Source organism: Marmota monax, unplaced genomic scaffold (genome assembly GCF_021218885.2).
Source record: "Marmota monax isolate L192 unplaced genomic scaffold, Marmota_monax_Labrador192_F-V1.1 WCK01_AAM20220418_F8-fsc00015, whole genome shotgun sequence".
In the NCBI taxonomy this organism is placed as follows: Eukaryota; Metazoa; Chordata; class Mammalia; order Rodentia; family Sciuridae; genus Marmota; species Marmota monax.
Genome location: NW_026692194.1, coordinates 9,110,001 through 9,122,529, shown reverse-complemented (window position 1 = coordinate 9,122,529; position 12,529 = coordinate 9,110,001). Strand labels below are relative to the sequence as shown.

The following is a 12,529-nucleotide window of genomic DNA, read 5'->3' as shown; positions in this document are numbered from 1 at the left end:
AGACTCCCCTCCCCCTTTTCTCCCTCTTTCTCTCTCTTACACACACACACACACACACACCCCTCATGGTCCACATACTAAGTTAATGGCAATTTGCTTGAAATGAAGGGCTATTTTTAAGGGAGAAAATATCCCAATTAAGGATTTATAAATAAATATACTATTATAGCCACCATCTTTTTAAAAATGACTTTTCTTTTGGCTTTTAAGGTTTACAGAAATCACTTATCTGCTCCTTAAAAGATTCCGATTCTTTTTCCCTGCTCTTTTTATAAATACAGTGAATGTGGAACATCATTAATCCAGTCGTAATATCATCTGATAGTAGTTAATCCCTTCTTAGGCACAGCTTTTCTTGGGCCTTTGGAATATAGAAACGTGCTTTTACTGTTAGGCATTTTATTTAAGCACCAACCTATTTTTTATGTTTAATTGTCTTCTGTAAAAGAGCACCGAGCAAAATGAACACCGTCTTCGAAGTTCCTTCCTTGGGAGTCTTATGATATTCAGTAGCCCATTACTTTGTCTGCTAAGGTCATGGATCAAGGGCAGCTCTGTGCCTGTGGTTTGGACGTGGCTATCGGCTCTGACAGGATGATGCAGCCTGCACCGAGATCCTAATCGGTCAGAAAAAGTCTATTAAGTTTGAGCCCTTAAGCTGTCTCAGCCAAATCAGGGATACCAAAGTTACATTTGTTTTTGTGATGACCATTCATTTTGGTCAAATGAAGAAATTGCTAGTGTGCATTTTGTGGCTTCAGGGCCAAAATCCATGAATGTCATGTATCTTTTAGCCTCTCTTGCTTTTTCAGAGACATTATTGAGAAGACACTTATGAAAAAAAAATCATTTTTATTGCAGCTGTTTATAAGTCACCTTGATGGTAAAAGAAAAGAGGGAGAAGAGAGGCTATCAGAAGCTTGGTTTCCTTCTGGTGAATGGCCAAGCTGGAGGATGATGTGCTGAAGTTCTGGGTGTAAAGTAGGCGTTGGCTCTGACTTGGTTAACGGGAAGAAGGAGGATCCTGACTTTCATCTATGAAATTCTTCATGCTTTTTAAAAACCAGTGATCTGGTCAAATCAGTGAAGATCTGAATCTTCCCTCTTAGATCTTAGATGATAGCTGTAATACTCATTTTTTTCCCCCTCACTGGTAAAAGATCTTTGGTTTTGGAACAAAGCTGCCTTGGGAGAGCATTCTGATCTGTACCAGCCACAAAGGCAGCATTAATTTTTCTTTCCATTTTCTTCTTTAAAATTGTTAAAATTTTAGTTAGGCACGGAAGGGGTTTCCTTGTGATACACCTGCTGTTAATCTGAACTTGACTTTCTAGTAAGAAAATGTTAAAAAAATAAAAACAGGGCATCCAGTTGGTGCCATGTCTCATCCTAGTGGTCCAGGAGAATTTCATGTGTTTGTCAGAGGAGACCATAGGAATTACATTTCACAGATGAAAAACTGAGGCCTGAAATGAGCAAGTATCAATCCTACACAGGCAGCTGACAGCAGAAAAATTAGAATCTATTGGGATTCTTATAAAATATACTTTTCCACCAACATTCACCTGAACTTTGTCACTTCTTGTGAGGACAAAATTTTTCTTCTTGCTCATTATTCCAATAGTAAGAGGATACACAAAATAGAAGTTAATGGACGGATCAAAAGTCAGGCTGATTTGACAAAAACACACAATTGTGAAAGGACAGGCTCTCCAATAATTAGTGTTAGGAAAACCAGATGTCCTCGTGCCAGAGGACAAAATTGGACCCTTGTCTAATGCCATGTAAAAAGTCTACACAAACTAGATTAAAGACCTAAATGTAAGACCTACTTCTTCAAACCTTCTGAAAGAAAGCATGGGAAGGGAATTTTTGACATTGGTTGGGGCAATGATTTTTTGATATGACCCTTAAAGCACAGACATCAAAAACAAAAATAAACAAGTGGGATTTTATCCTAGTAAAATGCTTCTGCTTAGCATATGAAACAATTGCTGTAGTGCAGAATGGAGAAAATATTTGTGAACCATACATCTGATGAGAGATTAAAATGAAAAATATATGAGAAATGCAACTCAATAGCCATAAAATAATATCCCTATTAAGGTGGGCAAAGAGTCTGAACATTTCTCAAAAGAATACAAATGGCCCACAAGCCATCTGAAATATAAGAAAAAAGTTCTGGGCATCATTAATCATTAAGAAATGCAAATCAATACCACAATAAGATATCATCTGCCTATTAGAATAGCTATTATCAAAAAGATAAAAGAAAACACATGTTGGCAAGGAAGTATAGAAAAAGGAACCCCTGCATATTGTGGGTGAGAATGTAAATTGGTATGGCCATTATGGAAAACAGTAAGGAAATTTCTAAAAATTAAAATTAGAAGTATCATATAAACTAATAATCTTGCTTCTGAGTTTATATCCAAAGAAAACAAAACTAGTATCTCTAAGAGATATCTGGACTCCTTATTCATTGTGGAATTACTCACTATACCAAGATAGTGGAAAATACCCAAGTATCCTTAGGCAGATGAATGAATAAAGAAAAGGTAATATTAAAGACAAAAGGATATTATTTTGCTTTAAAAAAGGCTATAGTGTCAATTGTGACAATATGGGTGAAACTGGAGGACATTGTGTTAAGTGAAATAAAGCCAAGCACAGAAGGACAAATACTGCATGATCTCAGAATCTAAAAGAGTTGGTACTTGCAGAAGTAGACAATAGAATAGTGCTTCTTCTGGAGTATGGTGAGAGGAAAGGACATTGGTCAAAAGGTACAGAATCTGTTATGTAAGATAAATAAGTTTTGAAGATCTGCCATATGGCATAATGATTATCATTACTAATACTGTATTATAGACACAAAATCTATGAAAAAGTCAATTTTAAGTGTTCTCACCACACACACACAAATAGCTATGTGAGGTAATTGATGTGACAATTAGCATTAGTGTAGTAGTCATTTATAAATATACGTGTGTGTATATATACATACACACTATATTTATCTATCTACATATATATACACACACAGAGAGAGATCAAAGTGTCCATTGAATACCTTAAATATATACAATTTTAATTTGTCAATTATATCTCAATAGTGTTGAGGTTAGGGATTTAATTAACTGGCATGGATTTGAGCCAGTTTGGATATCTGTGGAAGTTAAATTTCTCTAAGCCTCAGTTTTCTAATTTGTAAAGGGGTCAAGAATTCAGATATGATATAAAAATTAATTGTGAAAATGCATACAAAGTACTTCACATCAACTGCAGTACATTATTATTATTCCATAAAAGATAACTATCTAACTTTGTAGTTTAGTGCTAACCTCCTGAAAATAAGGAGGGAGAGGGCAGCTCTAAAGTTCCACCAAGGAAAAGAAAGCATGTAGGAGTATATGGAAAATAATACATTTTCTAAGATTGCATTGTAAGAACTGAAAAAGTATAAAAATTATGTTATTTCAAATTGGCATACTATTATGTTGCAGTACAGCTAGCAGTCAGATGTAAAAATAAAGTACAGATGTATCTTTTTTTAGTCAAATCTGATATATGGAAATCTAGATTTAGAGAAAGATTGGTTATAGGGTCATTATTTGCTTTACAAAGCAATTTGGCATAAGGTTCCTTTACAAAGGAACTTCCCTAGTATCTTTAATGTAATATTTCATTTACTGGGAAAAAACTCACACAACTTTACAAGAACTCATTTCATGCATAAAATGAAGCACATCTGTTGAATGTATAGAGGAAAAAATTGAAGTAGAGAGAAAAAAGAACATTGAAAGTTAGGAATAAGTCAGATAATAAGATATATAAAAAGTAAAGTAGCAAGGGAACTTGAAGTAAAACTTTATATTTTGTTCATTCTTTTATTTTGGGGTACCAGGGGTTGAACTCAGGAGCACTGGACCACTGAACCACATCCCCAGCCCTATTTTGTGTTTTATTTAGAGACAGGGTCTCACTGACTTGCTTAGTGCCTTGCTTTTACTGAGGTTGGCTCTGCCTCCCAAGCATATTGTTCATAAAATGTGTATTCTGTGTATGTATTGGTCAATAAGACCAATGCCCAAAGGAGTCAGTTAAAGCCTTTATCAAGCATTCCATAACATATGGAGCCAGAATTCAAAAGTCAGTCCATACCATTCCAAAGCCTATACTCTTAGGCCCCATAGCAAAAGGCCAATGTCCAAAAACCAGTGCGTGCCCTAAGTATTAATGCAGATGGAATGCCATCCCAGGAAAACTTTCCAGAAAAGGTAAAGCCCAGCTGGAGAGACATGTAGTACTATAGTTTAGATCTGGATGCCCCCAGGCCCCTCCTCCCCAAGGCTTCTATGTTGAAGGATTGGTCCTGAGTGCAGGGTGCAGTGGGAGTAATGGAACTTTCCATAGGTGGGGCCTAGTTGGAGGAAGTTAGGTCATAGGGGGCATGCCCTTGAAGGGAATATGGGGACTCTGATTCCTTCCTCTTTCTCTCTTATTCTGCTGTGGCCACTAGGAGGTGAGTATTTTCCTCCACCATGCATTCTCACCATGAATCCTGTGTTGCTGCAGGCCTATAGCCAACGGGGTCAAACAATCACAGACTGAAGCCTCTGAAATTGTGAGCCAAAATAAACCTTTCCTCTTAATTGATTATCTCGGGTATTCTGTCATAAAGCTTCTGAGGTTTCCAGGCAGTTGAAGAAGAAACTTTAGGCAGAGAGAATGACATACACAAAATCAAAGAGATTTGAGCGTATGGGCGCACATGCCTTTCAGGTACATGTGCCAATGTCTGGGGGAACTTGGAAGGAGTTTGGTCATACCAAAACAGAAACCAATCAGAGAAGTAGTAGACTCATATCATTTTCTGATTGTAATCAGAACTATCACATACTCTTTCAGGGGGGATTTTATGAACTATGTGAAGCCCTTAGTATAGTGCATAGAAGAAAAGGTTGGGACACAATCAGTGTTAACGTCCTTCTTTCTGTCTCACGCTGTATTGCATCTGTCCATCTATTCAGTTACTCACTCTGTTTCTCCCATTAAACTATGAGCTACTTAAAGGAATATTAGATCTGACCCAGATCATCTTTCCAGAATCTATCTGATCTATACAGAGTAGCTAACAAGCACATATTTGCAAAATCAGATTGAAGCAAATACACGAGCATATATTTTCATGGAATATAGAAAGTTCTGGAATAAATCTATGAACAAGAAGAAAAAAAAAAGAAAAGAATAAAAGGGTAAAATGAAGTCCAAAGGGCACATATCACTAGAGAACTCTCCAGATTGCCCCCAATTAATTAACATGTATTCTTTGGGAACATTTATTCAACCGGTTTTGAGTCACACTAATTACTCAGGCCTCTTTTTTTGGTCCACTGATATGTTATTCAATAATGTGTTAAATGTCTTGATGAAACTGAGTCATTCCTCTGAAATGTTTGGCTAGTCATCCTATGAAACTGAAAGGAAGAAAACAATAACACCACCACCATCCAACAACACAAAACAAACAAATAAATTCAAAACAAAAACAAGGGAAAGAGAGAGAAGGTTGAGAGGGAAGGAGGCAGGGATTGGTGTGGTCTCAAGGAAACCCCTGCTAACTGACAGTGATTGCTGCTTCTTAACACAAACAACTCATGTGTATGATAATCAGTTGTAGCAGTTCCTGAGGATTTGTCTCTGGATACTTTTCTGTTTTTCCCCAATGAAAAGCTTTTTTTTTTTTCTCCTAGAGCCCATGTGAATCCCTGGTCAGGCCTGATTAGACCATGATTCTAAAAAAAATATTGGGAGGATTTCCACCGTCACATCTGGAACATTTTTTTAGGTTCTCTCGGTAACCTGAGATAATTGGTCTGGCCTGGAGCCTTGAACCTGTTTAAAGCAACCAGGTAATACCTTAGTGTTTCTTGACTTATCTTGGGCCTCGGTTCCCTCTTAACTATTTGCTCTGCCCTCTCTGGTTTGAAGATCATTCTTCTTGTTAGAGACCATAGAATCAAAATAGGAGTTGAATAGTTCTGTTTTCTCTGCGACATCTGTTAACATTTTGCTGTGTGCCCCAATCAATGTACCTATCCCTTTGTTCTTCTTTACAAACAGAGCTTAAAATAGCTTTCTGTTGTCCTTGGCAGTTTTTCAGCCTATAGTCAGGCTTTAACCCCCTTGACAATCTTCTTACTGCACTTTTCTATATTGGCTCCTACGATGTTTTCAGCCTTCCATTTTGGGCACATGTCCTTTTATATTCTGATTCAATAGCTTCAAAAAGGGAAAAAGAATGTTCCTTTCATGTTATATTGTTTTTTTATATGTGCCTCTGAAATAATCTGTGATTATTTTGTCAGAATTTTAAAAATAGGCTTATTTTCCCGTTAAAATGATTTAGTCATGGGATCATCTCTACAATTTCTCTATTTTGATGCCTGCTTTCCTAAATTCTAGGATAAATGCCTATATCCAATTTTTTTTTCCTGTGAAACATAACAAAATCTAAAATGACATGTCACTTCCTTCCAAATTCCTTATCATTTTTAGCTCACCCACCAAATCACACTCTTTGGGCAAAGTTAAATTATATATTCATTATATTATTCATAGTCTGCTAATTGTTACATATGAACAATAGGATGAATACATGGTTTCTGCCTGTCTTTCCTGTGTTCTTTGTTGAAAAATACTCATCAACCCGTTTAAAATATGTTACCTTCTATATCACACTGTAGCCCAGGATCCGATCTGAAAGCTTTTTAGTTTTTGTCTGTTTGGCTTCCACGTTTAAGCAGTTTGCTTAGTTTGGGTATTTTTGGAGACAACACATTTTCCTATCTTCAAAAAAACCACTTCGCCCTGTGCCGAAGATTCTCTTTCTACCACTTGGAGCCATACTTCAAAAACCCAAATCTGCTTTGCACCACATAGATATTTCCAAAGCTTCCTTGTATTCTCAACCAATATGAAAGACAGATGCCTCTACCCTAGTGCCCAGGCCTTTGAACAGCTTGCTTGTATCTCCCTGCCTCTTGATGACCAGTGACCATGTCTCATAGAGACAATGTCAATTGTAATATGTGATCACAGAGGAGAGCATTATCTTTCCATGCATTTTACGTTTATGTCCCAGGAAAATTTATATCCCTTTAGTCTCATAAACATGATCCTATGAACTTAGGGGCCAGCCACTCCTTCTCTCTTCTTCTTCCTGGAAAAGATGTTAAAGCTCATCCAATGTGACTGTCCTGAGAGTTTTTCCTATTCTCTGTTGAATAAGAGGGAAGTTGTCACTGCCTTTATAGAAGTATCTTGTCACTATCCACAGAAGTATCTTCCCCTCCAGTATACTACCCCACCAATCTACAGTTTCCTCTTTTTACACTCTTGATTCCAGATCCGATTTATCTCTGGCTCCCCCAAAATATATATTTTTTTCTTCTATATTTTTGTTGGGTTCTGTTTTCTTTAAATTTCATTTGTAAAACATTCATCCTTTCTAATAAGTTGACACTCATCAAGCGTATTTACCTTTTGGTTAAGACAGAAGTCCATCCTGCATTTACAACATGCTTACTGTTGAGGGCCTCAGGCAAGAGGACACATGTAGGAGAAATCCTCAGCAGGATCCTCTGTGCTCTGACTCCTAAGCATCAGCTCATGTCGTCGCCCGTCACAGCTCCTGTGTTGTGGTGGTAGCCGTGGTGTTGGTACCACACACTGCCCCGAACCAGACTCCTGCATGGGTGATATACAGGACATTCAGCTGCTGAACTTTCTTCAGAACCAGAACAGAAGTGCTTCCTTGGAAGTGTGACTTCCTCACTGCCACTCACTGGCCTATGCTCCTCATTCCTCCAATATTTGGTGAAATCAGTTGGAATGTGATTAGAGGGTTGGGAGGATAGGTGAGACATAGTTGATTATGAAGGGCTAAAGGACTGAATTTTTGCAGCCATGGATCAGGAGCTGAAGGGAGTTTGGGGCACTGTGGGGCCAGAGATGTCTGGATCTAGCTGAGTCTCACTATATAGCACAGAGAGCTCCAGCTCTGAACAGGAGAAAGGGAAACCATGCTCCTCTCAACATCTTCCTACTCTTTATCCCGATCCATTTATCTCATAATTCACTCACCTTGAATCTCATGTTTCCTGTTTCCTGGAGGAAAAACACAGGCTGAGGCTATTTGGATTCTAGCTCAGCTACATGATGACAAATTTTATTCTTATGGGCTTGCCCTGGAACCAAACTGTTGTTTAAGTAATGTTTCTAAGGAAAAATTAATTACAAATTCCAAAGCAATTTACCAATTAACTTTTAGAATTAAATACATTTGTCCCTTGAGGGCTGAGTCTGTGAGGTTTGTTGAGTAAATACAGAAGTATTGCTATGTACTAGAGGACTATATTTTAAACAAGTCGTGAGATTTAGCATACTATTTAGTATATTTTCTTGCCAAAACAACAAAATAAAAATTTCACTTGACAAAACAGAGACTTTAATATTCTAAAAGTTCTTTACAAGAGAAATTTTATGTAGGCCTTGAACTTTGAATTAAAATTCTATATTTAAAAATGGACTCATAAGTGTGAATTTTAGTAGATGTGAATTTGTAAGCCATTGCTATACACTTCCATCTCCCCAAATTTTGTTTTAGAATCATTATCTAGTTTAATAATTAATTATGACTGAAAACAAAGAATGTCTTAGCTATAATATCCAAAATAGAGATAGAGTAAAAAAAAGTTCATAAGGTAATAAAAATATTATTTGAAAATTTTCATTATGCCCCTTTACAAGGTCATGCAGTTTTTATTTTTCACATGATTTATTTTTTATAAAATCCTCCACTTCATCTCTATGTGTATATGTGTATTTTCTAACAGAATTAATAGAGAATTAATAGAGAGTCAAAGTGAGGACAATACTTGTTTCCATAGAGTTGTTTCTAAAACAAGGCAAATAAATAAACTTTATTATAACTAATAAAACTTAACTTGATTATCAGAAGAATAATTACATTAAGTCCAGTTTTTTTCCAGCTCTAATAATTAAAGGGATATTAATGTCTGTCATATTCTAAAAATTGAGAGTCCAAATCGGTGATGTACCATCACTCTGCCCACATTTTAGCACACACCAAAATAATGATACAAGAGACTTTACTGGTATACAGTTGTCAAAGTGAACCTGGAAGCTCTCAGCAGAATATTAGAACAACTGATGACAGGTTAAAAAAAGAAGAAGAAGCCTCCTCAGCCTTCTGAGTTCAGGAGGATTCAGCAGAATTTCTTATAATGTCACTTTGGGTGTTTAAAAATCCTAACATGTTACATGAATGATCCTGCAATTAGAATCTCAACTACAGGTGGAATGGATTCAAAACTGCTTACCAAGTTGTTTGCATCTATTTCCCATTGGTCTCCTGAGGCCACAGAGACAAGGAATCGGCCTTAGTTTTCTCTTCAAACACTAATGCACATTAGCAGTGGCACCTTATTAGGGGTTCCTGTGTCATTTCCTTAAAATCATAGACATACCCCCTATTAAAACTGTACTTTGTGGAAACCTAAGGAGCTGCGCCCAGACAGGCCAAGGAACCTCAGGTATTCTAGAAACTAAAAGATACTTCATGCTGAGCCACAAGTTGCCTGCTTTGGCCCCCTGAAAATAAACATATATTTTGTATATATTCTCCCTCTTGGCTGCCAGCTCTCTGCCAAGGAGAATTGCTATTTTAAATAGAGACTCTTTCTGTATCAGCGGGAAGAATTTATATCCAGTCAGAGAGAAACTAGAGAGCAGCTCTTGTTGTTCGTCACATTTTAGTGCAGGGAAGAGCTTTGCCCTAAAGGTGCCAGGTAAAGAGAATTGCTGGGTAAAGAAAATTTATTGAATGCATTTTCCAAAAGGAAAGCATAATCTGACATTTTTGTTTCTAGAATCTCAGAAAGATAACTTTCCTCAGTTCTTATATCAAGTATAGGGACCCATAAAGAAAAAAAAAAAAAAAACCACTCTGTCTCAGAATGCATTTATGTAATTTTTTTTTCTTATTTAATCATGTTTTCATTGATAATTATTTTATACAATTTTCTTTATTCAGATATTTGCCAGCATAACATATCACAATGCTGAACTTATTATTTTTTTCCCTCTCTGTACCCTCTCTCCTCAGGAACCATGGTACTGTGAGCCCACATGCCTGTTCCCCTAGTACTTTCCTCTTGAGGGTGACACAACCCCTGTCCCCAAGGCTTTTGAACCAGGGAATGCAAAGAGGGAAACTCAGCTTTGAGAACCTGTGGCAGTCCCACATCCCTGTGGGGTTCTAGGTGCACTCTCTTCCCTGCCTTGGCTAGCACTTTTGCCCAGATGAATTTTCCAGTCTCTCCTCCCTCCTAACCATCAACCCCTCCCTCATTTTAAACTTCACTTGATCTGGCCTAACCTTGTGCGCAGAGTTTGTTGATGTGTTTAAACTGTTCTTAGGAACAACGTGAAAGTTCACATTTTGCCTGTTCCCGGACTTAGATAAAACTTAGGCTTGACTGAAAAACAAAGGCCAAGTCCAGATGCAATACAAAAGCACCATTTTCAGATGTTGTTCCTTTCCCATCAGCTAAGGACGCCTGGCTGTCTCCATGAAAAGCACCAGCGACTCCAACACTCCCTTCCAACTTGGTCTGTGACAAAGTGAAAGGTTCCACGTCTGAGCAGGTAAAATATGTTTGTTGGGGAAGGACCGCTTGGCGGTAAGGATGACAACAATTAGCACATGCTACTCATTAACAAACGGAGATTAGAACGCAGCCGAAATGGCAAGCTGCCATCAGTGCGATAGTTACGGGGCAGTTTAATTTCTAACGAATGTGAGCACTGGATCAGTAACAATATTCGACAAAATGCCGCCTGCATTCTCTTATGGCTTTCATTACCAAATTGAAAATCTGTGTAGATTTCTGAAAATTACTTTTAAATGTAGCCAATCTCCTAGACTGCAAGGCTTGATTTGCTGGTGAGGGAGCCCTGCTGTGAGATTTTAATGAAAGATCATAGTGGCCCTCCAAGGCCGGCAAAGAGCTATGGGCCCTGGAAGACCCGAAATAATCTGTTTTACTTTTAATGGCAGCCATTTTATATTCATTAAGATCAAAATGCAGTTTTGCAGGCAAATTGCAAAGCTGTTCCACTCACAGCTTGAGAACCTGGAGGCCCTACAGCTTTTTATCTTGTTCATAAGCAAATATGCAGTTAATATCTTTTAATATGCTTTGATGCTTGCTACCTTATGGGTACATTGTACCAGAGGTTAGAGAACTGCATGTTTCCTTGGCACAGTCAGCCAGGAACTAAAGCGGCTGTCCTTTTATTTCCATAATGGCAGAAGAAATGAGTCTCTCTCTCTTTTTGTCCCCCTCCCCATTTTTTTTTTTTTAAATATGAGCTCTGCTCAAATAAATTGTAAAGCCCTGTATAGTGTACATTCAGGGTCTCAGTGAAGGTGCAGTTTTTCACTGGGATCCATCTGTTGGTGGTTTATATTATTTAAATTTATACAGTCACATTATTTAAATGTAAACAGCCAAATAAGATAGGATCAAATCATTGGCATCTGGAAACTGTGCTCTCATCCTCTTTGATTGTGAGGTTGTCTGCATTAATAATGGAGTTCTAAAGACTGTGATTCCACCTGATATACTGTATGACCTTAACAGTTGTGATTTTATCAGGGTTTCACTGTAGTAGAAAATGAAGGTATTTTGCAGCTCATTTCCAGCAAAGCTAGTTTGCATTATCTTCTGTCCAGAGCAGTCCTGCCTGTTTTGTGTGTTATAAAATACCCCCACCCCATTGCCCCCTTTCTGCTGTGCAGCTGTACTTCCGGTCTGGAACCATGTTGTAGATTAAATTCCATCAGATTTCTTGTAAGGTAAATGGCATTGTGCTTAATGAAAAGGAAGGAAGGAAGGAAGGAAGGAAGGAAGGAAGGGAGGGAGGAAGGAAGGAAGGAAGGAAGGAAGGAAGGGAGGGAGGGAGGAAGAGGGGACAGAAGGATTGAGGGAGAGTAGGGAAAGGAAGGAAATCTGCATTTACCTCCTCCAGTTCATAAACTTATGTCTCATCTCTAAGACAAGAAATAAGATTGATATAAGTAGATCTTTTTATTCAACCCATTACCCCATCTTAATTCTGCCTTAAGCAATAGGCTAGAGTTAGACATTATTGTCCAGAATCATAGGACTGTTTGCGATCGTTGAAAAAGCAAAATGTAGGAGGTAATTTGGGGCACCAAAAAGGACAGTCAGGCTTATTTCCACTTTCTTGAATATTTGGAGTCTAGACCTATTAGGAAAACAGACAGACCTTCACCTTTCACCCAGATTATTTTGAGTTTTGAATGTGCCCAGGGCATCAGGGTCTTAGAGCAAGGCTGGGGGCAGAAACACTTTCTGTGTGTGAAGGCAAAGCCTTCCCGTGTTATCTAGTAGATGAGGGTGCCCTGGATTCCTTT

General features: G+C 37.8%; 1 long non-coding RNA gene across 2 annotated transcripts in view; it reads left to right on the top strand.

Annotated features, from left to right (window-relative positions):
- Window positions 1-5,688: 5,688 nt before the first annotated feature.
- Window positions 5,689-12,529, top strand: part of LOC124077856 (uncharacterized) — an 89,171-nt gene continuing 82,330 nt past the window's right edge. The window contains exons 1-2 of one of the 2 annotated variants that reach the window (XR_009225036.1): window positions 5,689-5,915; window positions 10,637-10,734. This is a non-coding gene — a long non-coding RNA (uncharacterized LOC124077856). The remainder of the gene's footprint in view (window positions 5,916-10,636; window positions 10,735-12,529) is intronic. The other variant, XR_006846746.2, reaches the window with a different exon arrangement.